The following is a 23,735-nucleotide window of genomic DNA, read 5'->3' as shown; positions in this document are numbered from 1 at the left end:
GTCTCGTGGAGAATGTACATTTCAGTAGAGGAAAAAAAGCTAACCCATTGATAACTGACTTTGCTAAAAATAAACTGGACCCATTCTTACTGTGTGATGTTGCAGAAATGAAATAAAGACATTTCCTATCTTTTCATGTCAACTCTTGTTCAAATTTCCATGTCCTCACATGGGAAGATTACCCCTGAAAACAGAGGAGCCTAAGCAAAAGAAAAGGCCAAAGCTAAGATAACCCTAATTATCACATTTAAATAAAATTTCCACAAATAGGTTATAAGTTTTGTAAGTTTTATAAGTTTTGTAAGAACAAAAACCAACATTCATTGTCATGTTTCCAACATTCAATGGTGACTGACTTATAGAAAAGTAAGAATAATCACTTCTTTGGGTGATAGTGTCAGTCACGGTTCTACAAAGTACATACGTATCCATTTGTCGACTGGTAATCCTCAAAATGATATTGGGTCATAAGTTCTTTCATCATGCACACTTTTCAAATGAGGAAACTGACGCTAATATAAGTAATTTACCCAATATTTTCCATCTACTACATTGCAGTCCATTTCATTTCCTTCTGATTATCAAATTCAGCTCCATCTAACTGTGTACCAAATGTTCTCATCTGTAAGTCTCCATCACAGAGATAGTGAGAGAGCAATGAGGTGAATTGAGATAGTAAAAGGCCAAAAGATAAGCAAATAAACAAAACCAGAATGTGTTGACCGAGTAGTCATGGGAGTTTTATTACGGGAGAAGAAAGATTAAAGGGGGATGTCCTGGTTTTTGGCTTGGTTTGTTGATTAGGTGGTGATCCTTCTCAATGAGGGAATGTAAAGGAAGGACAGTATTTTAGAGAGAAGGGAAAAGGATGGTAGTGGTGGGAGAGACAATTCAATATTCAACATCTGGGGTTTAATTTTCCTTTTAAGCATCCAAGAAGAGACACCATTAGGCATGAAGAGGTGTGGTCTGGGAATCACTGTAGGAGTATGGTCTGGTGAGACAGATTTTTGCATCATCTGCATATGCAGTTGATTCTTGTTGTTCCTGGTAGTTAGGTTCTAGACCATTACCAACAACACTGATTTAGCAAATTCCGAGCCACTGCTCCCAGGAAATAAAGAGCTAGACTCCTATTTTAGTCAACCCATGAATACATAACCTTGTTTGTGCATCTGTGTTTACAGACACCTTAGTCAATATTTATTTCTTATAAATTATTAGCTATGTTAAATACTAGCCAAGAAAGGTCTAACACATTTTCCTGACTCTGGGTCATGTTACCATATATTTCTTTGGCTTTCGGCCTCAAAACAATACTGTCTACTATGCCTTTTTTTTTAACTGTTTTTTTTTCAATGGTTAATTTTATGTCTCAAGTTGGATGAGCCATGATGCCCAGCGTCCAGATATTAGGTCAAATACTATTATGTAGGTTTTTAGGCATGTGTTTTTTAAATGAGATTAAAACTCCAATAGCTGAACTCTGAGTAAAGCAGATTACTCTCCGTAATGTGGACCAGTTTCATCCATCAGCTGAAGACCTTAGTAAAACAAGACTGACCTCTCCCCAACTCAAAGTATTCTCCTAGCAGTTTATTATTCAACTAGAATGGCAATTCTTCAGAGTCTCCAGCTTCTCAATTGTGCCATCAGATTTTGGACTCACCAAGCCTCCAAAATCACATAAGTCAATTCCTTAAAATAAATCTATGTACGTACACACCCTATTGATTCTATTATTCCAAAGAGTTTTCATCTTATGAATCCAGATTTAGCCACTTCCCATCACTTTCTCTCCTATTACAGATTTTACTTCAGCACTTTTCAGGGCTCCCTCACACACAGTCTGGTGAATTTCCTCTTACTTATCCAAGTGGTACCATATTATTGATTCATTACCATTGAAGTCATACCCAATAGGACTGTAACTCATGATGAACAAATCTTACCTACCACATGTGTTTTTTCCATAAAGCACATCGCAGACTTCTTGCACTTACAACACGAGATAACTCATCACCACTATTCTTTGCTGATTTTAAGCAGCAAAATCACCAACAAAAAGCACACCAAAAAAAATGTGGAAAATGTGGCACTTAGATGCTGAAAAGGATACCTATTTACAGTAGGAAAGCTGAAGCAAGAAGTCAGACTATCATCCTTTTTCAATCTCATGTGGAAACACGTACATCAGGAATTCCTCTCAAGTATTTCATACTCTACACATGTTGTGAATGACAAGGAAAGCGTCAAGTATGGATTGGGCATCAGAGGTAACTTTTAGCGCGTAGGTCAGTTTGCAAATGCCAAATCCACAAATGCTGAGGTCCAACTATATGCAAGGTTTTTAACTTATACCTTTCCTTATTAGCTCATTATACACAAAGTGATTTTAGAGGTCTCTTGACAAAATAGATTAAAAAGTTAGAAACCATATAAACACATAATGGGCAAAAGAGTTACACTCAAGAAGAAACCAGAAGACATTCACACCACAGGACTTCATGGTGTTATTAAAGCCAGGTCCCCCATTTGGCACTGAGTTTCTGGATGTGAAAACTCAGATGATTCAAGGGTCAATCACATTATGAGAAATACGGACATTGAAGAGACATATCAAGAGAGCATTCATACGAAGCCAGTTGCATCAGAAGTGATCTTTTCACTTCCTTACTGGTTACCACTGTCCTGACCAATGCAAGATATAGGCTTGGTATAAAATTTTCTCAAGAAAATACATACATGATATTAGAACATTTTGCAAATGAATCCTTTCTCTTAGTGCCAAGAGGACACTTAGCAACTCAATTATCTATCAAATTTGCTGTCTTAGTAACTGAATGTAGTGAAAACGAGTGCTACAGACAATGATTATTTCATCCTAGCAAAATACAAATCACAAAATAGTGCAGAAATCGTATCCGTGCACTAGGTTTTGGTGCCTAGACCTAACAGTAAGATATTCCAGGTATAGGAAGTAAAGAAGCGTGAGCTAAAATTAGTGCCTGCTGGAGGAGACATACCTCTGTTCTTGAGAGCTCATTGTGTGGTGCACATCTCTTCCCAACACAATGACAGGTGCTGTGCTAATATTCTACAGCTGGCAATGTTGGGAGTCTACACCATAGAAATCGGCAAATGATCAGGAATGTTTCACCCCCCAAAACTCAGTCGTTAAACATTCACCATCATAACTCTCACTAAAACTTACAGTTGAATACCTTATCTGTTTCCTGTAGAATATAGTCTATTTTTTTACTAATAATTATTGATTTATACTTTATATTATCATCTTTTAACACATACTATAGTTGTAGACCTAAGGAGATGCAAAGAACTCAAGGCCACTGACATCCTCTGTTATTAGCTATTTTAGATTCAGGCTTCTACTTTCAAAACACAACTTTCTTTCTTCTATATAGAGTGTTGAAACATGTCAACAACTCCGGGCCCTGAATTGTTAGTAGCTTTATTAAATGCTGACAGATGGAAAAAGTCCTTACTCTGTTTTAACTATGAACTGACCTAATTGTTATCCCCTACAACATTCATTACCTTCTTGAGCAGGACTGACACCATAAAACATCAATGAGCTAGGCCTACTCCTAAAAGATACAAAAGAAAAAGACAAGTCTAAAATGTAACGGTGCATATGCTGTCCTTCACTCTATGTACATTTCATCCCATTATTAATTCCTGTCTAATAAAAAAAAAGTTACTTTAAAAGAACTTTTCCTATTTATTTTCTTAATTTCCATCATCAGAGCATTATCCATCTGGTATGGTCTTTTCTTTAGTATTCTCCTAATTTTTTAATTTTATATTTTCTTACCCTTGACAGTCTTTGCTTTCTTCTTAAAAATGTAAAAACTTCTTTTTCGAAAAATAGAGTTGAAATATTGTAAACATGTCATGTTTTCCAAGAAGTGACAGTAAGTGACATCAGATGTATTTTATCTTCTTTAATAGATGTGTCTCTTACATTTTTATTTAAATCCAATCCCATTCTTACAGTAACACATAATTTTAGGAGTTTTACCCTCATTTCTTTTGGACAACATTTGGCAACAAATTCTAACTTCTTTCTTTCTCTGGAATTTCTTGTCAATAAGTTACTGATCTGTAATGTCTGTTTAAATTAACACAAGTAATTAGGAGTTAAGAAGTTGACCCCTAAGGTTAAAACATTCTGAATGTAAAGAGTGACAATATTAAGTAGTGACCAGGCCATTGCAAATTTTTATTGTTATATTTGTGTTCTCAAATTACATTATGTAAGAATATTTTCTCCAAATTAGAGAATTATTTGGAGTTTAAACCTGGCTATTATTTATTGCTGGCCCTATTGTGTTCGGATGCCACCATGAGGTGCCCAATATAGCTGGTGACAGTGATTCTCTGTGTCTTTTATTCCCAAATGTGTCAGCAGAGGCAGGAAAGTGCCAGGAAAGATCTAAGTCTGGAGGTAAGATTTCTACCTAGCTACTGGTTCCTCTCTGGCTTCAATGACCTGACTATAACTTCTTTCCTCCACTATAAAATGAAGAAATTAACTCAATGAGTCCTAAACTTCCTTTTTTGGCTCCTCTGGTTCCACATTTTGAAATCTAAAAAAAAAAAGGGGGGGGGTGCATATAGCAGTCATACATGGCTCTTCTTTCCAGCTCTTTTTATTCTCCATGTGAAAAAGTGTGTATGTGTGTGTGTTTAAGTTATGGAAAAGGAAACTATTTCAAACCAAGTATCAAAGTGTGATTTTCCTCCAAGTAGGTGCAATACAATGTTTTTAAGAATGTAAATAAATACTTTGGAAGTTGGCTATGGCTCATGGTAAAGTGAAAAAGCAGTCCTACTCTTTAAAACAGGTTTTTTTCTTTTCTAATGCAAACCCAAAAAAGCCCAGTCTTGTAAGATAAGTGGCACCACAGGATGAATGAGATTATTCTAGATAAGACCCTATATAGCTTCCATTCAAGCAGGGAAAGAACATCTCCTAATTGAGTATTTTTTCATGCATATTTGAAATTTCTAAAATAGTTGCTTCAACAAAATGATTTTTATTTAAATTGGAGAGAACATTTAGTTTTTACATGATTTGATTTTCCATACTTCACCACTTCTTATCAATTAATTCTATTCTCTATATGCCCAGAAAGAAATACAACCTTCCTACCAGACTTTGGCCTCCATCGTGATTTCCATTGAGCCCACCCATGATCAGAGACTGAGAGCCTCCCTTTTGCAGAGGCTACTCTTCGAGAAGTATTTAGGGTGGTTAGCACACTGGTCCTGCTACACAGTGAGCAGAAGCCAAGAGCAAAGGACGCTTAATCACTTTCCTAGTGTGATGCCATTTTCTCATTCTGCATCCCGACAATTATCCAGGCACCAACAGAAATTCCAGTTATCTCTTTCTCTTCTCAAGGTAACTGATTTACTTAGCACACACTTACTGACCTATCCATTTTCTTCCATCTCAGACTCCAAGAGATTCTTATTTTGAGTTAAATAATGTCCATATTAATAAATGTCTTAGCAAATCCTTTTGCCGTACCCAACAACTACACAACAAAAGCCAAGAAAGAGTGGGGGAGGAAAGGGAGAGAAAATTTAAAGGCATAAGTTTGAAATAACACTGGATTGTGGATCTGAATAACCATACACTGTAACCTACTCTTCCACGTCTCCTTATTTCTCTGGAATAAACATTTTGAGAAAACTTGTCTTTACACACATTTATCACAATGCTGAAACACATGGTCTTTTTACAATGACTTTCTCCAGTTCCCTTATCAGAAAATCACAATGAGATTTCACATTAAGATCTCAAAAGAATATAAGATTCTTCCTTTATATGATAGAAATTGAGGCTAAGAAAAGAATATACACTTAAATATATCAACATTATGTATAGCTATTTTGAAAGACTGAAGAATTACAGGCATAATTTGTCCTGGTCCGAACAAACAAACAACATTAACAACAACAGGTTATACGAATCCTAAATTCATTAATTTCAAGCCAATCAGGTCTGGCTGGCAAACTTTATAAACTGATGCAACTTTTATATGAAAACTTGTGCTATAATCTGGCTCAGAAAATCATGGTGCTCTATTTATGAACAGCTGGACTTGTTAATGTTTGAGAAGGAGTAACCACTGGAGTGGTTTTGTAACACAAATTGATTATTAAATGATGATATAAACTGATGTCAGCTAGGCATTGTTACTTTAAGTATTTGTAAGTGTTCATTTATCTTTGAGAGAGAAGAGGGAGGGAGAGGGGCAGAGACAGAGAGACAGAAACAGAAAATCAGGAGTGGGCTTTGCGCTGACAGCAGAGAGCCTGACGTGAGGATCAGACTCACGAACCGTGTGATCATGATCTGAGCCAAGACTGGATGCCTAACCCACTGAGCCACCCAGGCGCCCTATGCATTGTTGTTTTTTGTTTTGTTTTGTTTTGGTTTTTTATCCAGCTCTCTCTTTTTTAATTACCTCTTTTTTAATATTACCACTTTGCTAGCTTGATAATTTGCTAAGTTACACCGCATTTTTAGAAATGTAATTATAAAGATTGGTAAGAGATTACTAAACCTATTTTTAAGAAATCGGGCAAGACAGTAATGGTCTCATTCTTGATTTCCTGATGTAAGAAATAAAACATGGACCTTAAAATGTCTAAGATCTCCTTCAGCTGTAAAATTCTCTGAATCTTCTGCTATACACATAATCCCAATTTCCTCTACATTTCTTAATAAGTCTTGAAGTTGTGCAGTAAACTGTGGATTTCATTCAGAACAGGAAACTACAGTGAAATGATTCACAGTGTCTCTAATCACCGCATATATACTTATGTATCACTGAAATTAAAAGCTATTTTTATATTACTATGAAATGCTCATCTTACTGTATTTATTTTATGATGAAATAATACAACTCTAAGACTGTCTGTAATTACACACCTGTTTCGATCCAGCTACATACCTGCTAAAACTGGCAATAATGTACCTGTACAGGGTACAGGAAAACAGTATTTCACTGAAATCTATTCCTCAGGAATAAAAGAGTTGCAACCCTTTAATCAAAAATAAGCATCGACTGCCAAATCTGGGCAAAATATTTTGCTGACTGCTCAATCTAGCACACAGCACAAAATCTAAGCTACCAAGGACTTAAAAAGTGGAATAAACCTAGCATCTCTTCATTTCTTCCTTCCTTTTCACTCAACATTTCTTGATTCTTTATTATTTACTATTGTGCATGGAGCTTGCATTCCAGGGAGAGGTACTCAAAAGAACCCAACAACCAAAACTGAGTATATGACAAACGCTAGGCAAATAGGCCAAAATCTGTGATGTGATCAGTAGGTTCAAGATTGTTTCTTTAGAATGACTGGTTAAGCAAAGCCCTCCGGGAGAGGTATCATTTATGCTCAGATTTCCTTTCCTAAAGGAAATAGGTCTTTGAAGAAAGGAAAGGAACATATAAGGGAAACAAAAGTTCTCCAGTAGAATTAAAATTATCTAGAGTTTGTAACATGTCTGAGAAACAGAGGACTCATGTTCTCATGAATATGAACAAGGTAGGCAGGAGACAGATAGGGTAGTGATTCCTAAATGTCAATATTTGGAATGTATTTTCAACACTTAATTAAAACCGCTGAAATATTTAAGGAGGTAAGTGCCATGACTTATATATTGCAAGTATCACTCAGGTTTTTCTGTGGAGGATGAATTGATGGAAAGGAGTCTTATGAGAGGGTTGTTTAGTAAGCTAGAAAGAGAAGGTAAAATGATTTAATAATAATGATAATGATCAAACAAGAATGATGCATTGACAGCTTTGGAGGTTGTTAATGGACCTAAAGCACAGGGGCCAGGCTTGGTATAAATTTTGAAAGTCATTTTGATGATACTTGTTTGGATGTTGAGGTTGAGAAGAGAGAAGGAAAGAGGAGGCTAACTCCTGCAAGGTGGCTGAGCAAATATGTAGAAGATGAGGACTTTTAGTGAGACAAGGACCCAGGGAGGCCAGGTTTGGGGATTCTGTTTTAACCCTAGTAATTCAGAGCTTGACGGCTAGACATCTATGTGAAGTCACTGAGAAGGCATAAACACAATCCCGGAGTTCAGACAAATTAGCACAAGTTTCACTACCTAGATAAGTGAATTTAATGTCCTAAACACCATGTTAAAATACAACAAATAGAGAAAGTTAAAAAAAAAAAAAAAAGGTATGCTTTCTGTTTTCTATTCTCACTGTTTTTTAACTGTCTGGCCCTTAAGAAGGAAGGAGGGAGGGAAATAGGTAGGGCTTAACTCTAAATGATGCCATGCATTTCAGAATGAAAACTGCTCAGGTTTTGCAAGTCTCCCGAGCCGATTGACTTATTTGGAGCTAAAGGAAAGAAGCTTTTGTTTAATGTCTGAAGTGCTGGTATGTAGCAGATGATAGTCCATTTTATCTCTTTAATATTTGGGGAAGTTTTTCAATGCATTTATGGTTTGCAACTTTATGGAGGAAGAAACTAGGACCAGAGAGATCACAGTTTGTTGAAGGACATCCAGATAGAATTGGTAGAGTGCTTAGAGCTTGGCCCCATATTCTTCCCCTACTCCACCCCAGAATTTTGTCTGCTACCTCTTTTATTTTTTTACTTACTTACTTTTGAGAGAAAGAGAGAGAGAGAGAGAGAGAGCAGGGGAAAGGGACCTGGGGGGGGGGGCGCGGGGAGGAGGTGGGAAACAGAAAGAAAAAGAAAGAGAGAGGAAGAAAGAGGGAGAGACAGAGAGAGAAAGAATATTAAGCAGGCTCCATGACCAGTGCACAGCCCAATGTGTGGCTCAATCTCACAACCCCGGGATCATGACCTGAAAAGTGAACTTAAGAGTTGGATGCTCAACAACTGAGCCACCCAGGCACCCTGAGTCTGCAAGCTTCTTCATACCAGCTGCCCACCATTTGAATTGAGACTTCTTTTCAGGAGACTACTTGAAAAACAAAGCAGTTTGTGATTTTGTCATTTGTTTCCCCATTTGATTTCACTGAAAGAAGGAAGAAACAGCAAGTTGCTTCATACAATTTTCTTCAACTGAATGTACCATTAGTTTAAAATGAGTAGAAGGGACATTTTTAAAGAAAAAAAAAGCACTGACATGCATTTCATCACAAGACATTCTAATAAACAGTAGAGCTGGTTTTGAGCATAAATATGTAATATCCTGGGGTTATAATTCGATATTCCTTACTGTTAAACACAGATGGACAATTTACCTTTACTCCTTCAAAAAAAGAAAGGAAAGGAAACCATTCTCTGTCCTTGCAAAATATTTTTTTTGTTATGTTGGATAAATTAAATAATCAGCAAGTATTTTAGTGCCCACTTTGTGTCTAGTGAATCACATAATATACATATGGCGCATGCTACGTAAATATTATTCTTTTCAAAGCATTTCTTCAGTAAGGGCCGCGACTTGCTTCCAACTTTTTACAACTATTTTTTTAAGATAGATTGTCTGATAGAGTTGGTATGCCTTGCAAAACCAACTATTTTAAACAATGTATTTAAACAAAGTTTCCTGAATATTGGCTTGATGCAGTGTCTTATCTTACCTTAGCTAAAATGAGCGGAATGAGTCAAGGTTGCTGGTACTTACTCCTCAACTTTGGAGCCATATAAGGCTATTTCTATTAAAACATTTTATGAAAATATGTATGATCAGTTTATATACATTTATATATTTGGAAGGATTTTGGTAACAGTTACTATCAATGGAAAATATAACCTCAAGGAGTCTACGCCAAAAACTTTATTAAAATTTGGAGTACAAATATTAATGGAGAATCAAAAGTTTTTCTTAGAGTCAGTTTTAGTAAAATAAGATTTTTCTGAAACTTGTCTTTGAGGGAAATGACCTTCAGGCGAAGTTACCCATAATCAGTTTGGGGCCAGTAGTTAAAACTGAATTGCATGGAACTCGGTAGATTTTTACACACAACCATAAATAACTATGATCAATTGATTTTCAAGCTTTTTTAGATCATGACAAACTTGAATCAATTCTTGAATTAAATCATTTGGTTATCTCTTTAGGGGCACACTGAACTTAGCCTAGAAACCAATTTGCATTTGGATGAAATCTCCAATTTCTTAGACATACCTGGGCACACTACATAATGATCCCTTCAATTCCCCCACACATTCTCACACACACATTTTTCTAGAGAGGAAATGTTATTCTTCTAGCTTACACATAGCTTTCCTCTATTTTATCTAACGCTACAAAAAATCCTTAAGTATCATAGTTCTGACCCAAGAATACCCAGAAAATTGCACAAACTCTGTTCTACTAAGAGTAAAGCTGATATAATCCCAAAATTTCCAGAATAATAAGCACTTAAAAAAATTGAACTTTGAATACTGGCCACATCTAGCTCCTATATTCATATTAAAATTTTATTCAGTAACTATCTATTAAGGGCTTTCTCTGTGCTGGGCTCCTGGAATAGGGATTAAGTATATCCTGATTAACAAATTAGATTCATCCCTGTCTTCATAGAATTTAGACTAATGACAAAGGCAAAAGATTAAAAAGAAAATTATGTATACGGATATAGTGAAAAACTGGGATAAATGACAAGAGAATCCATAAAGTGTTATGCAAGCCAATAACAAAAAGGAAAATGTGCTGTTTAAGACTGGCTAGTCAAAAAAGTCCTTTATGAGACAATGATACTTAAACTAAGACTTCAGGGATAAAAACAATCTACACCTTCAAATATGTTTGGTGGGTAGCTGGGGAGAAGAGGTGGGTGAACAATCTTACAGAAAGAGTTAATGCATAAGCAAAAAAACCCACCTACGTTGCAGGGGGAGGGGAGAGCTTTGTGTTTTTAATAAATTGAAAGGAGGTGAGCGTGGCCAGGGCCTAGTAATCAAGGTGACATATATATGACCCTTGGCAATTATTGGTAGAATCAGAAGACAACAGATATCATGAGAGCTCACTGGAGGACTTTCCGTAGGGCAGTGGCATAACCCCGAATGCTGGTGTCACTTAGAGCGATCAGTTCCATTGAAATGATTCAATATGGTGTCCATTCTAGGTAGGAAAAAGTTGTGAAAGATGAAGGGTGCTGGCTGACTGGTGTTCTGAGGACATATGGACCATGCAGACACTCAGCGATACACTCAGGGGACTCACAGAACTTGTATTCACTGCAACACATGCAGCATACACAGCAGGACTGCACTAAGGGAAAAGGAAACCGGCAGAGTCTAGAGGTCTCCATGTATAACCTTCCTACACTCTCCCTCTGGAAAGAGGCCACACCAAGAGAGCCCTACCTTCAGCAGTGAAAGGCTTGTGTCTTTTCACTGAGCAATGTGTCTGCCTAGGAAACCTGTTTGAGATTCAGGGTGTAAGGTTTTTATTGGAAGATGGTCACATAGGCACAGCAATAAACCATAACTAATGATACTCCATACTCCCAGAAGCAAACAGGTGTCGAGTGCCCTAGTCTAATACAACAACCTTATCGGTCTATTAAACATGTCAAAGGCCGAACTTCCAGACACCAGCCAAGGGCCAAACCTCCAAGTAGGGCTTCCAGATAAGGGCCTCAGGCCTGATGTGGTAAGTCTTCTCTGCATGGCTATAGCCGCTGAAGTAGGAACGGGTCTAAAGCATCAGGAAGAAGGACATTTCAGAAGTGAGCAAGTTGATTCCCCAAAACCTGGAAGTGCCTTTTCCCACCAAAGTCTAGTGAGAGTTCAAATCTATCTCAAATTTTACCTGCTCTCCGTAATCACCTCTCATTCTCTGCCTCCATTCTACCACTGAACTTCCTCTTCCGTCAGACTCCACAGCTGGTATTTGTTTCATTCTTCCGTTGTCTTATGCATTATCACGTGTTATACTTCTCAACTGTCCTAATTCCTTTTTTGTCCTAGATTGTCAACCTTTACATGGAAAACATGAGTTTTGATGACGGCTTTGCAGTTCCCTCACTCTCTTTTAGAGCAAAAGCCAGGGAAGGAATTGTAGGATGAATGAGTACAAGAAATGAGATCAATGTACACAACAAATGAGAGGAAATTTGCATTCCTTTTGCATTTTTATGTAGATTTCTGTTTAGAATACATCAATGCATAAATCTGCAAAAGAAACAAAACCATACTGATAGAAATCATTATTGTGGTCTGTATTACCCAATGTCACAGCATATGCATAACATCTGTACACATTACCATTTTCATTTTTGCAATGTCTTCTATTTTTTTTCTTTCAAAAACATGTAGCTATTTCAACAATAAAAGAGTTAAATTTACTTCTGAAGGAAAAATAAATAACCATGTGGAGAAACATGTTTAATTGTGTAGTCAGTTTTGTTATTATTTTATCTCCTAGTAGCAATGTGAGCATATTTATTATTGTTTTAAACTTCACCAGCCACCCTAATGGTTTCCTATGTTTGTTTATTTTGGGTTGCGGTTATGATTCCTACATAAATGTTTACAGACCTCTTCAAGTTTCAGAATACTTTGAGAAAGGCTGTAGCCTCTAAAGGTAAGAATTGACAGTCCTATGAGCCTATTCACAAAGTAGAGTAGCATATTTAACATGAAAAGTGACGGAAACAGATTTTGTTGCAATAGAATTACTCTCTATCTATCCTGATTTTGCTGAATAGGTAAATACCAAGCCAGAAAAAAAGTAGTGCCTCTTTGTAGCATACCAGACCTTGGAATGACCACGAAGACAGTAACAATAGCAGTGGGTGGACACATGACAATTAGGAAGTGGATTTCAACCACTAACCCATTCACAAATGCTACACAAAATGCTTTCAGACACAAATCATCGGCTTCTACCATTGAAGACTGAATGCACAGCACCCAAATCAGGCAGCACTTTCCTATTCTGTGATGGGCAAAGAGAATTTGAAAACTGAGTCAATGCATCCATCTGGTCAATTTAGATACCTTTATAAATAACTTAAGCACAATGTCTCCTTTTCCTTTAATTGCTAACTTTTTTTCTATTTGATATTATGAAAATAATTTCAAACGCTCTCCCTTCCTGCATGTAAGTTGCATCTACAGGGCAGATGAATAGTTTAATTGCTAAGAACTTGGTAAAATCGGGAAAACTTTGTTTCAAATCCTTACTCCTCTCCTTAGCAATTTCACAAATTTGGTAATCTCCCTAAATCTCAGTTTCCTCTTTAAAATGGCAAAATCATACCCTTCCCAACAGGTTCTGTAAGAATCAAAAATACCATGTATAAAACATGTAGCACAGTAAGCTCTAGCTAAGCATTTTAGAAAGCAACTATTTGGAGTAGTTGTACTAGTATATATTTTAGTATTGAACTGGCTAGGTCTCTGACAAGATGCAACTTAGTTATCTTATTTCAGAGGTAAGAATTTGCCACTCCGGGGCTGACTTCAGGGCCACATTTGAGTTAGTGTCTTGAAGTTGCCTTGGTACAGCTCCAGCCAATGTGTCAGCTTTGTAAGTTGACCGAAGAGCAGTGTGGAAGGGCGGTATGAATCCCAACTATCCCTTCAATCAAGAAAGCCGGTGATTTCTTGAAGCCTTCTGTGATCAATGGACACCCATAAAAGCAAGCAAGGCTGAGGATGAACTTTTGGATTTCCAAACTTTGCAGTGAACACACCAAGTGGAAAAGGAATTGAGAATGGCTTCTAGCTACCTAGACAGATAGTGTTTCCTCAGTTTCAAGTACCATTGTAACAACTTTACTTACATTAACCTATTTAATCCCCTCAGCAACCAAATGTGACCCCCAAGTGTTAGACACTACCTAGCATTCATTTTATACTGCAGCACGCAGAGGCTAAACAAGATTTCCAAGGTCACACGGCTTGTATGCAATGGAGTTCAAATCCAGTTAGTCTGACTTTAGACTCTGTATCCTTAATTCCCATGTGCTATCCCCTCTCAGTGACACTGTGTGCCACGTAGTTACAGCAGAAGAATCACACCTGCACAGAGGGTCAGAGGGACACAAACTTAAGCAATTCCAACAGAATAATGATTGCTGTGATAAGGAGATCTTATAAGCAGAGATTCCCAGCTTTTCAAATTTCTGGAAATTGAACACTCACTTTCTCCTGTGGTTCCAGGATGGTTGCTGGAAATACATCTTTAGCATATAATTTGCCCTACAAAATATTTCATTTTTTGAAGGTGGGGGGGAAGAAGGCAGATGTACATTCCAAAATTGTCATAAAAAAATTTGAAATTTAGGAGACAAAAATGTTAGATAACTACATTGGTGCTTACAATGCTTTTAGTATAAAAAAAAGCAACAAGTCAAGGAGGCAGAAAATTCGAAGGACAAAGTTGTCTTGTAAGGAATCATCAACCAAACAGATCTGACTGACATTGATAGAATACTTCAACCAACAGAGCAGAATACTTTCTTCTCAAGCTCAAATCAAAAAATCACTAATATAAATCATGTTCTCAGCCATCAAACACACCTCAACAAACTTCAAAGAAGTAAAACAGTAAGGAATAGAGCCAGAACTCATGAACAGAAATATAGCGAGAAAAATCCTACCATGCTTAGAGATTAAACAATATGATTCTAATGAACACATGGGTCAAAGAAGCCTCTAGAAATCAACAAGTATTTTGAACTAAGTGTAAGAGAAAATACAACTCATCAAAATGTGTGGAATATAGTGAAAGTAGTGCTTAGGGGGACATTTGTGGTATGCAAGGTTACAGCTCATGAAATTCAACAATAAAACAGCAAACAACCCAGCTGAAAAGAGGACAAGAGATCAGAACAGAACCTGTCTAAACAGGATAGGTGGATTGCAAAGAAACAGAGGAAAACATACTCAACATCACTAGGGGAATGCAAATTAAGGGACACACACACACATTAGAAGCACTAAAAGCCGAAAGGCTGACAATACCAAATGCTTATGAACTTGGGGAGCACCAGCAACTCTCATTCAAGATGGGAAGGGAAAATGGAGCAGCCACTTTGGAAGATAATGTGGCCATTTTTTTCACGTTTATTTATTTATTTTGAGAGAGAGAGAGTGAGTGCATGAGGGAGTGGTAAAGAGGGAGAGAGAGAATCCCAAGCAGCCTCCACGATATCAGTGCAGAGACTGACACAGGGCTCAAACCCATGAACTATGAGATCATGACCTGAGCCACAATCGAGAGCCAGATGCCCAACCGAATGAGCCACCCAGGCATCCCTGGTCATTTTTTCACAAAGCAAAATTAGTCCTTCCTATATGATGCAGCAATTCTGCTCCTAGGTTCTTAGCCAACTGAGTTGAAAGCTTACATTCATGTAAAAACTTGTACAGGGATGTTTACAGCAGCTCTATTCATAGTCACCCCAAATTGGAGCCAACCCAGATTGAAGAGATAAACTTGTGGCACACCAGACAATGGAATATTATTCCACAATAAAAATAGATGAACTATCAAATCACAAGACATGGAGGAACCTTAAATACATATTACTAAGAGAAAGAAGACAATGTGAGAAGGTTACATACTATATGGTTCTAATTGTATGACATTCTAGAAAAGGCAAAACTACAGATGCTGTAAACAGATCAGGGGTTGCAGGTATTCATGGCGAGACAAGACAAAAAGGTGAAGCAGAGGAGAGGTTTAGGGTTATGAAGCTCTTCTGTGGGATATTGTAATGGTACATACATAGCATCACGCATTTTCAAAATGCAAAGAACCTTGTAAGACAAAGAATAAACTTTAACCCACGCAAATTAATAAAAAGTCACTTATAAGAAGTCAGGAGATCCCAGAAAAGAATGAAGGCCATGGCAAAAACAAGTAAATAAACCCAAAAACCTAGCTGTATTATGAACATATAAAATAACTTTGCTGAAAAGGGGAATGGGATAAAAACATAAAATCATATAAAATTAGATGTAATTATCTCTGGCAAACTCTGGGCAGACTTGTGGTATATGGGACTTTAAAATAGCCCAAGTACAAGGTGGCCATGACCTCTGAACGAGTTGGGGTGAAGTGTTCTTCCCACCAGTCCCCAAGCTGGGATTCACTGAATTCTGTCATCTGAAGTCTGTATGTTTTCAGCTTCAAATATGAGAAAGGAAGTCAAACTAAATCAATGCCTGTGTACTATTCCATCTAGAAAATGGTGAAAGCGTAGTTCTGGCTCAAGGACTCTATGTGACCTATCATGTCCACAATAGGCCTTTTGTAAGGAGTCACCAGAATGGTGGTGGGTATTCGGATCACTGCTGCGGTGGGGCAGCGCTCTCATTTTCCACCACTCCAAGACTTACTTTTTCAATTCTGTTAAGCAAGAGCAGGGGTTCAGGATGTAAAGTTTCCAAAGTCTATTATTCTTTCTTCTCCATTGGACCCATCCTCACTTCCAAACATTAGCCCAAAATATAGAGGAGAATCGTATACATCAATTCGAGGGTAATAATTACATAGGCAAACCTGCGTAGTAATACAGGGCACAATTAGCTATGGTTCTCAGGGAGTTGCTCATTGTGCCTGCCTTGGGAGTCCTGATATAAAGAGGAAATACGTATAGCATCAAGCAGCATCCTCTTAAGAATCCACCATTTCTTTGGGGGCACCTGAGTGGCTCAGTCGGTTGAGAGTCCGACTTCAGCTCAGGTCATGATCTCACAGTCTGTGAGTTCAAGCCCCGCATCGGGCTCTGTGCTGATGGCTCAGAGCCTGCAGCCTCCTTCCGATTCTGTGTCTCCCTCTCTCTCTGCCCCTTCCCTGCTCATGCTCTGTCTTTCTCTGTCTCCAAAATAAATAAAAACATTAAGAAAAAAAAATAAATTAAAAAAAATAAAAATAAAAATAAATAAATAAATAAAAAGAAGAATCCACCATCTCTCCTACCGCGTGTCTGTTCCTATCAGAGTGTCACCAAAATAAGATTTTTTTAACCATCAGATAAATACTGTAAGAAGCAAGAATTCCACAAAGAAGTATTAGCAACTGGACAAAAAAAACTATGATGGCTATCAGCGGACACAATCTTCTAATGAATAAAAGAGGAGTCTGCAAGGCCATTTTTACAGTGGTGTCTGAATCTTCCTTTCGTTAGAAATAGATCGCAAAATATATTGATTGGCTTATACACCTTTTTGCTCTACCAGCAATTTCTTTGTATAACTTACTAAAAGTAATATAAGTTGTTTCACCTCATTTATAAATTGAGCTACATCAGAATCACAGTTTTTTTTTCCATTATGAATTAAAGTGATTAAAATTATAGGGAGAAGAAGTCCCATAAGGTCATGAGTTGCTATGCCTTCCTAATATTAATACGTGCCCCCCTCTTTTTTGGTAGATTAAAATAGGGGTGCCTGGGTGGCTCAGTTGGTTAAGCCTCTGACTCTTGATTTCAGCTCAAATCATGATCTCATGGTTTTTGCGATCAAGACCCGGTTTGGGCTTTCCACTGACAGGACGGTGCCTGCTTGGGATTCTCTTTCTTCCCCTCCCTCTGTCCCTCCCCCTGCTTGCACATGGTGTCTGTCTCTGTCTCTCTCTCTCTCTCTCAAAATAAATAAATATTAAAAATAAAATTAAAACATTGCATAAAAACATTTAGAAGCCTTAGGTGTTTAAAAATGGTGTTTCTAAGATGGGTGCTGTTATTACTAAGTCAAAACCTATTCCACCCAGAAATTATTTGATTTAATCCCTAGAGTTTGAGAAATTCTTAGTGTCATCTTGTAAAGACTCTGCTTATGAATAAAGATTTTTCTTCAGTTTATTCCTTTCCATTTTGTACTTCATCCCCGTTGCTGCCTAATGAATATTTTAAGATACTGACAAAACATGAACAAGATTTTTTAAAATGATTATTCTGAATTAAAATTCTTGAAATCAAAGGTAAATGAGAAGTTGTTTTTCTCCTTAAGCAAAAGCAGTATCGAAGACATTTATTGCAGATGGAGAGAGCAACATACTATCATTTAAAAATGAAATAGGGGCGCCTAGGTGGCTCAGTTGATTAAGCAGTGACTGTTGATTTCAACTCAGGTCATTATCTCCTGGTCATGAAATCAAGCCCCGTGTCAGGCTCCCATGCTGAGTGCAGAACTTCGTTGGGATTCTCTCTCTCCCTTTGTCCCTGCCCCTCCCCCACTTGTGCTCTCTCAAAAATAAACATAAAAAATGAAAATACATAAAATATACAACTTCTTGAAACTTCTGCTTTATACAGGATCTAGGCAATTTACAGAAATGTCACAAAGTTCACCTCTTCTGTCCTATTTTGCAGATCTCTAGAATATTATTTCTGAAGGCATACATTACAAGGAAGAATGTTTTCACAGCCCCTTTCAATCCTAAGGCCCCAGTTAAGATCAACTTTTTAGTAACGTGGCAAAATGTGTTTTAGCTCAAATTCTTCTATATCATGCCAACTGGTATATGTAAGAGAAAAGCTAAAAACATAAATCCTTCATGTAGAATTAGCCTAAAAACCACTCTTGGCATAGAAAAGTCTTAATGAAATATGTTTACAGAATTACCCTCTCATACACCTTTATGTTAATTGCCTCCCATTGAGATTTCAAACTAAATATGCAGGGATTGACCTGGTCTCTGTACCTCAGGATGTATTTTTAGAAAATGTCATTTCCCTGGAGTGCCTGGGTGGCTCAGTCTGGTAAGCATCTGACTTTGGCTCAGGTCATGATCTCATGGTTTGTGAGTTCAAGGCCCACATCAGATTTTCTGCTGTCAGCACAAAATCCTCATCACACCTTTGATTCCCCCTTTCTCTCTGTCCCTTCCCCGCTCACATGTGCACAAGTGCTCTTTCACTCTCTCTCAGAAATAAATACACTTTTTAAAAAAAGAAAAAGAAAGAAAGAAAATGTCTTGTTTTATATGCCTGGCTAGATTTTAGATCTGTTTTCTGTCCAAAAGAAGTTCCAGGAACACTTATATATGTGAAAATATTTTTTTCCACCCAGGCCAAACCAGAGTGCAAGATATAAACATGGCTCCATTAAAAGTAATAAACTACAGTTCCCTACTTATATATTCAATGTTAGAGAAATTATAGCTCCCAATGAAGTTTCACTAAAGTTTTTGTTTTGTTTTGTTTTGTTTTTCTGGTAATATGTCGTTATGTCACATCTATTATCAAATGGCCACTATCATTTTCTTCTTCCTCTAATTCACTGGTCTTTGGGAAGATTTCCCCTGGATGCCTTTGTTCCCTGAAAGTCTATTTTATTTTTCCATTTAAGTACGCATTCCACAAATATTTAATCTTCTCCTAGGTCAGAAACGTTTTGTACCTTGTGTGGATAGCATTGAATAAAGCCAAAATCCCTGCCCTCATGCATCATACATTCTAGCAGGAAGAAATTAATGATTAGCAAAGTAAGTTTTATATATTAGATAAACACACACACACACACACTATCAATGATTATGGAGAAAAGAAACAGAAAAGAGGAAAGAGGGGGAGTAGATATGATAGTGAACTGTATCATTTGTTGTTTCTTTGGATGTCAAAGATGGTAATATTTATTTTTCTGCCACTAGATTATAAATTCCATAAGGTAGAAACTTTTTTGTTTCATTAACTACAGTCAACATATGTACAATCATGCTGGACGTATCTTACATATATAACAGACATATAGGTTGAATGAACAAACTAATGGTAAGGGTCTTAACTACAAAAATTGACATTTGTCTTTTTCGACAGATTCCACCTTAAAGTATTCCTGCTATTTCCATCACCACAGATTTCATCATGTAGCATAAACACCAGTAATAGTAATGGATCATCAAGATGTCAAAATAGAATTAAATTTTCTAGAATTACTTGTTCAGAATAGTAGATAAATTTAGTGAGGATACAGAAGACTAGCCATGGGTTACCCCCAAAACCAAGATAACTAGATTTCTTCCTCTGGGGTATTACCAACTGGAACTGCTGAATTTTACTCAAAATGGAACAGAATCATATCCAAAAAAATGTTCCATGTGAGCAACTGTTGGGATACAATTCTATGCAGGTCTCCTATATTCCTATACATTTTACAATCAGAAGCAGTGATAGCCTGTGTTCCGGGCTATCTTTTCAAGGATGTTTGTACTACGAGCAAGCTTAAAAGAGGAAGAGTATGTCTCTCTTGAGCAGAGAGGGTTTGTCTGTTTGTTTCGTTTGTATTTTGAAACCTAATAAAGATAATGTCTCTCCATCCAACACTAAGTTCAGGGAGGTTTATACTCTATTATAAAAGATTCAGTTTCCCTAATCTTGGGACTCCTCAGCTGTGATGCAAAACTACAGCATGTGAAGCATCTACCTGGGCCATTTGTATCACTCATATGCGATGTGAGAGCAAGGGACACTAACACAAATAACAAGATGCTGTTGCCAGCCATACTATGAGTAACATATTTCTTTGTCTCTGGTCTAGGAGTCTTGTGTCTTCTGCCAGCATCTATTAAATTATGACTTACTAACTTAATAGATTTTCAAACATGGTAAATGCTCAGACACTTCACAGTTCTTGACACCAGCACTCATTTAAAAAGAATTTAAGTCAACTATTTTCATGTATGTGTAGTAGTGGTAAAATTAAGTTTCAAAATGATCGACTTATGTGGTCAGTAAATGATATTTCAAGTTGTCCTAAAGACTACACACAAATAATTACTTTCAAAAAGCCATTTAAAAGACATTCTTTGTATTAACTGCAGCAAAATTTTGCCCCTGTAATAGGTATCTTATGGAAAGTCATGTAGCTCATACAAATACAGTTGTTGACCCTTTAACAACATGGGGCTTAAGAGCACTGACCTCTATTTGCAATCAAAAATCCATGTGTAACTTTTGTCTCCCCCAAAACTGAATTGTTAATAGCCTACTGTTGATCAGAAGCCTTACTGATATAAGCAGTCAACAACATATATTGTATATGTTATATGTATTACATACAGTATTCTCACAATAATGCTAAAGAAAATGTTAATGAATTCTCAAGAAGAGAAAATACATTTATAGTACTGTGCTGTATTGTTAAAAGAAATCAACGTATATGTAGTCCCAATTCATGTTGTTCAAAAGTTAAATTCACAGTTCATTCATGTAATTTGTTTAATTATACAGTTCACATTACTTTTATGTCATGTCTAAATAATATTCATTTTTTTAAGTTTATTTATTCATTTGGAGAGAGAGGATCCCAAGCAGGTTCCATGCTGACAGCACAGAGCCCCACACAGGACTCCAATAAATCCACCAAGTGTGAGATCATGACCTGAGCCAAAACCAACAGTTGGACACTCAACAGACTAAGCCATCCAGGTGGCCCAAAATAATGTTAATTTTAATATCCCCAAGACCTAATAATATTGTAAATATACTCATTGTAGTGTTTTGGTGAATATGCAAATTTGGGAGTAGGAAATAGAAAGGAATCCAATGGGATATAAAGACGACACAGGTGCAGCACAGGAACAGCATTATTAGCTAGTGATAATACTACAGACAGCATGTGCTTTGTTCATTTGAACAACCCTAAGAGCAACTGGTCTTTAATATGAGATACACCAAAATGGGAATCCTACCTGTGTGAACCTCAGCTACAAGTCAAGGTGGAATTGACAAATGCTGAGGGCTAGGCCAAGTGCTTCATCTCTATTTCTTACAATATTAGTATAAGGTAGATCACAGTAGTTAGTAGTTATTAGCAAGGCACTTCAATAGAAATCATGGGCATCGCTAGATCATAACCATTCCTATAAAGAGCTTAGTACAGTGGTAGTCTATAGATTCAATATTCAATTCATGTAGCACACTCATCTACATAATTTCCTTCTCTCTATAAGCAACTCTCTAGATCCAATATCAGATTATAAATTATTATTTCTATCTTCATTTTTAAATGAAGAAAATAGTACTCAGTGAGGGTAAGTAATTTGCCTAAGCCAAACACCTGTTAAATATCAGAATGAAGCATTGAACTCATGTCTGTGATTCCGTTATACCACAGACAGTCCAGCAAGGCATACAGAGCCTGAATTTGGATAGAATACTAACTGGCAATATTAGGTGGAAATTCATCCAGAGACAACTGGTAAGATTGTCAACAGGTGATCAGGGAAACTTGACAGAGTATCAGAACACTTTGGAGACCCAGACAAGGGGTGACCACCATCAATGGACCTAATAGCAGGTAACAAGATCTCAATGATGTGATAGGATTTTGAGGACAAATTTCTAAGATTCCACAGAATACTGATATGGATAGGATGAGGTTCACATTTCAGAGGAACCAGTGCGCCAAGTCAAGGAGGTGATAGAGGCAAGGACTAATAATACAATGAGCATGAAGCCTAGGAAAGGGAGTTGTTTGTTGTTTTGGAGGCTTGATGATGATGATGATGATGATGATGATGATTATAGACAGGACAAGCAGGGGAAAGGATCGGAGGGGGAGGGGGAGAGGGAGGGGAGGGGGAGAGAGAGAGAGAGAGAGAGAAAGAGAGAAGGAAGGAGGGAGAGAGGGAGGGAGGCAGAAAATCTCAAGCAGCCTTCACACTCATCATGGAGCCCCACACAGGTTTCCATCCCACCACCCTTGGATCATGACCTGAGCTGAAATCAAGAGTCAGACACTCCACTGACTGAGCCACCCAGATGCTCTGGAAAAGGAGTTTTAAGGCAAGTATTTGATCACTGGAACAAGGTAGGACCTAGATATTCAGGCAGATTTACAAATTAAGATTATCTGCAAAGTGAGGCTTCTCAGGATCTGAAACAGAAAACTGAAACAGAATTATTTCCATCTTAAAAGATACAGAAGAAAAGATAGAAAAGTTCTGAGTTAAAACATATGTCCATGGTATAATTTAAATATAAAGATTAGCAATCAGATAACACACTATGGTTATGGTTATATTTACTCACTATAATTTTCAAAACCATCTAAAACTTAATGTTTTAATATAGATTGGCAGATTTTGTTTGGCAAGGAAAATATATTCATGGAATATGATTCTGAGATTTATGACCCTATATTTTATGTTATCCATTGTTTTAGATTCCTCCTACTGAAAAAAAGAGTGAAAATCAAAACTTTAACTGTACTTCTGTGGAAGGCTATGTCCAAGGCAAATTCACGGTTTATTGTAAGGCTTCTACCTTGTTGACCTGTTCATTAAAATAATGAAAAGTTATTTTGATTTTTTTTTCTTAACATTACCTTAAAGATTTCATGCTCCCTTTTGCTAATACGCAAGTCTTCACAAAAGTCTCTTTCAAGAAATAGGCTCAAAATAAGGCATTCTGATATATAATGATGCCCTACCCAATCTTAGCACTCTTGGCCAAAAGACAGATGAGAAGCTCCATTTCTGCCAAAAATTAATTAAGAGGCAATCCCAAGTCTCATGTCTAGATATTTTTCACTCAGATATTATTCATTATGTCATAGACAAATAATTAGCAATCTGCCAATCCTCCATACCTCATTCCAGGTAAGAGAGGGAAAAAAAATCCCCTAAAATACTCTACTTGATTTAAAAAAGATATCGCTAATCCAAAGTGATTAGACTTCTCAGTTTTTGGGTTTTTCAAATGTTGCTAAATCCTATTACATGTCTTTTTTGAATGCAAAGAAAATACTAGATAGTGTTTCTCATGAATACTTGCATGTTTTTCTTT

The sequence above is a fragment of the Panthera tigris genome, chromosome A2 (genome assembly GCF_018350195.1).
Source record: "Panthera tigris isolate Pti1 chromosome A2, P.tigris_Pti1_mat1.1, whole genome shotgun sequence".
Classification (NCBI taxonomy): Eukaryota; Metazoa; Chordata; class Mammalia; order Carnivora; family Felidae; genus Panthera; species Panthera tigris.
The sequence above is the reverse complement of the archived record's forward strand: the minus strand, read 5'-3'. Positions refer to the sequence as shown.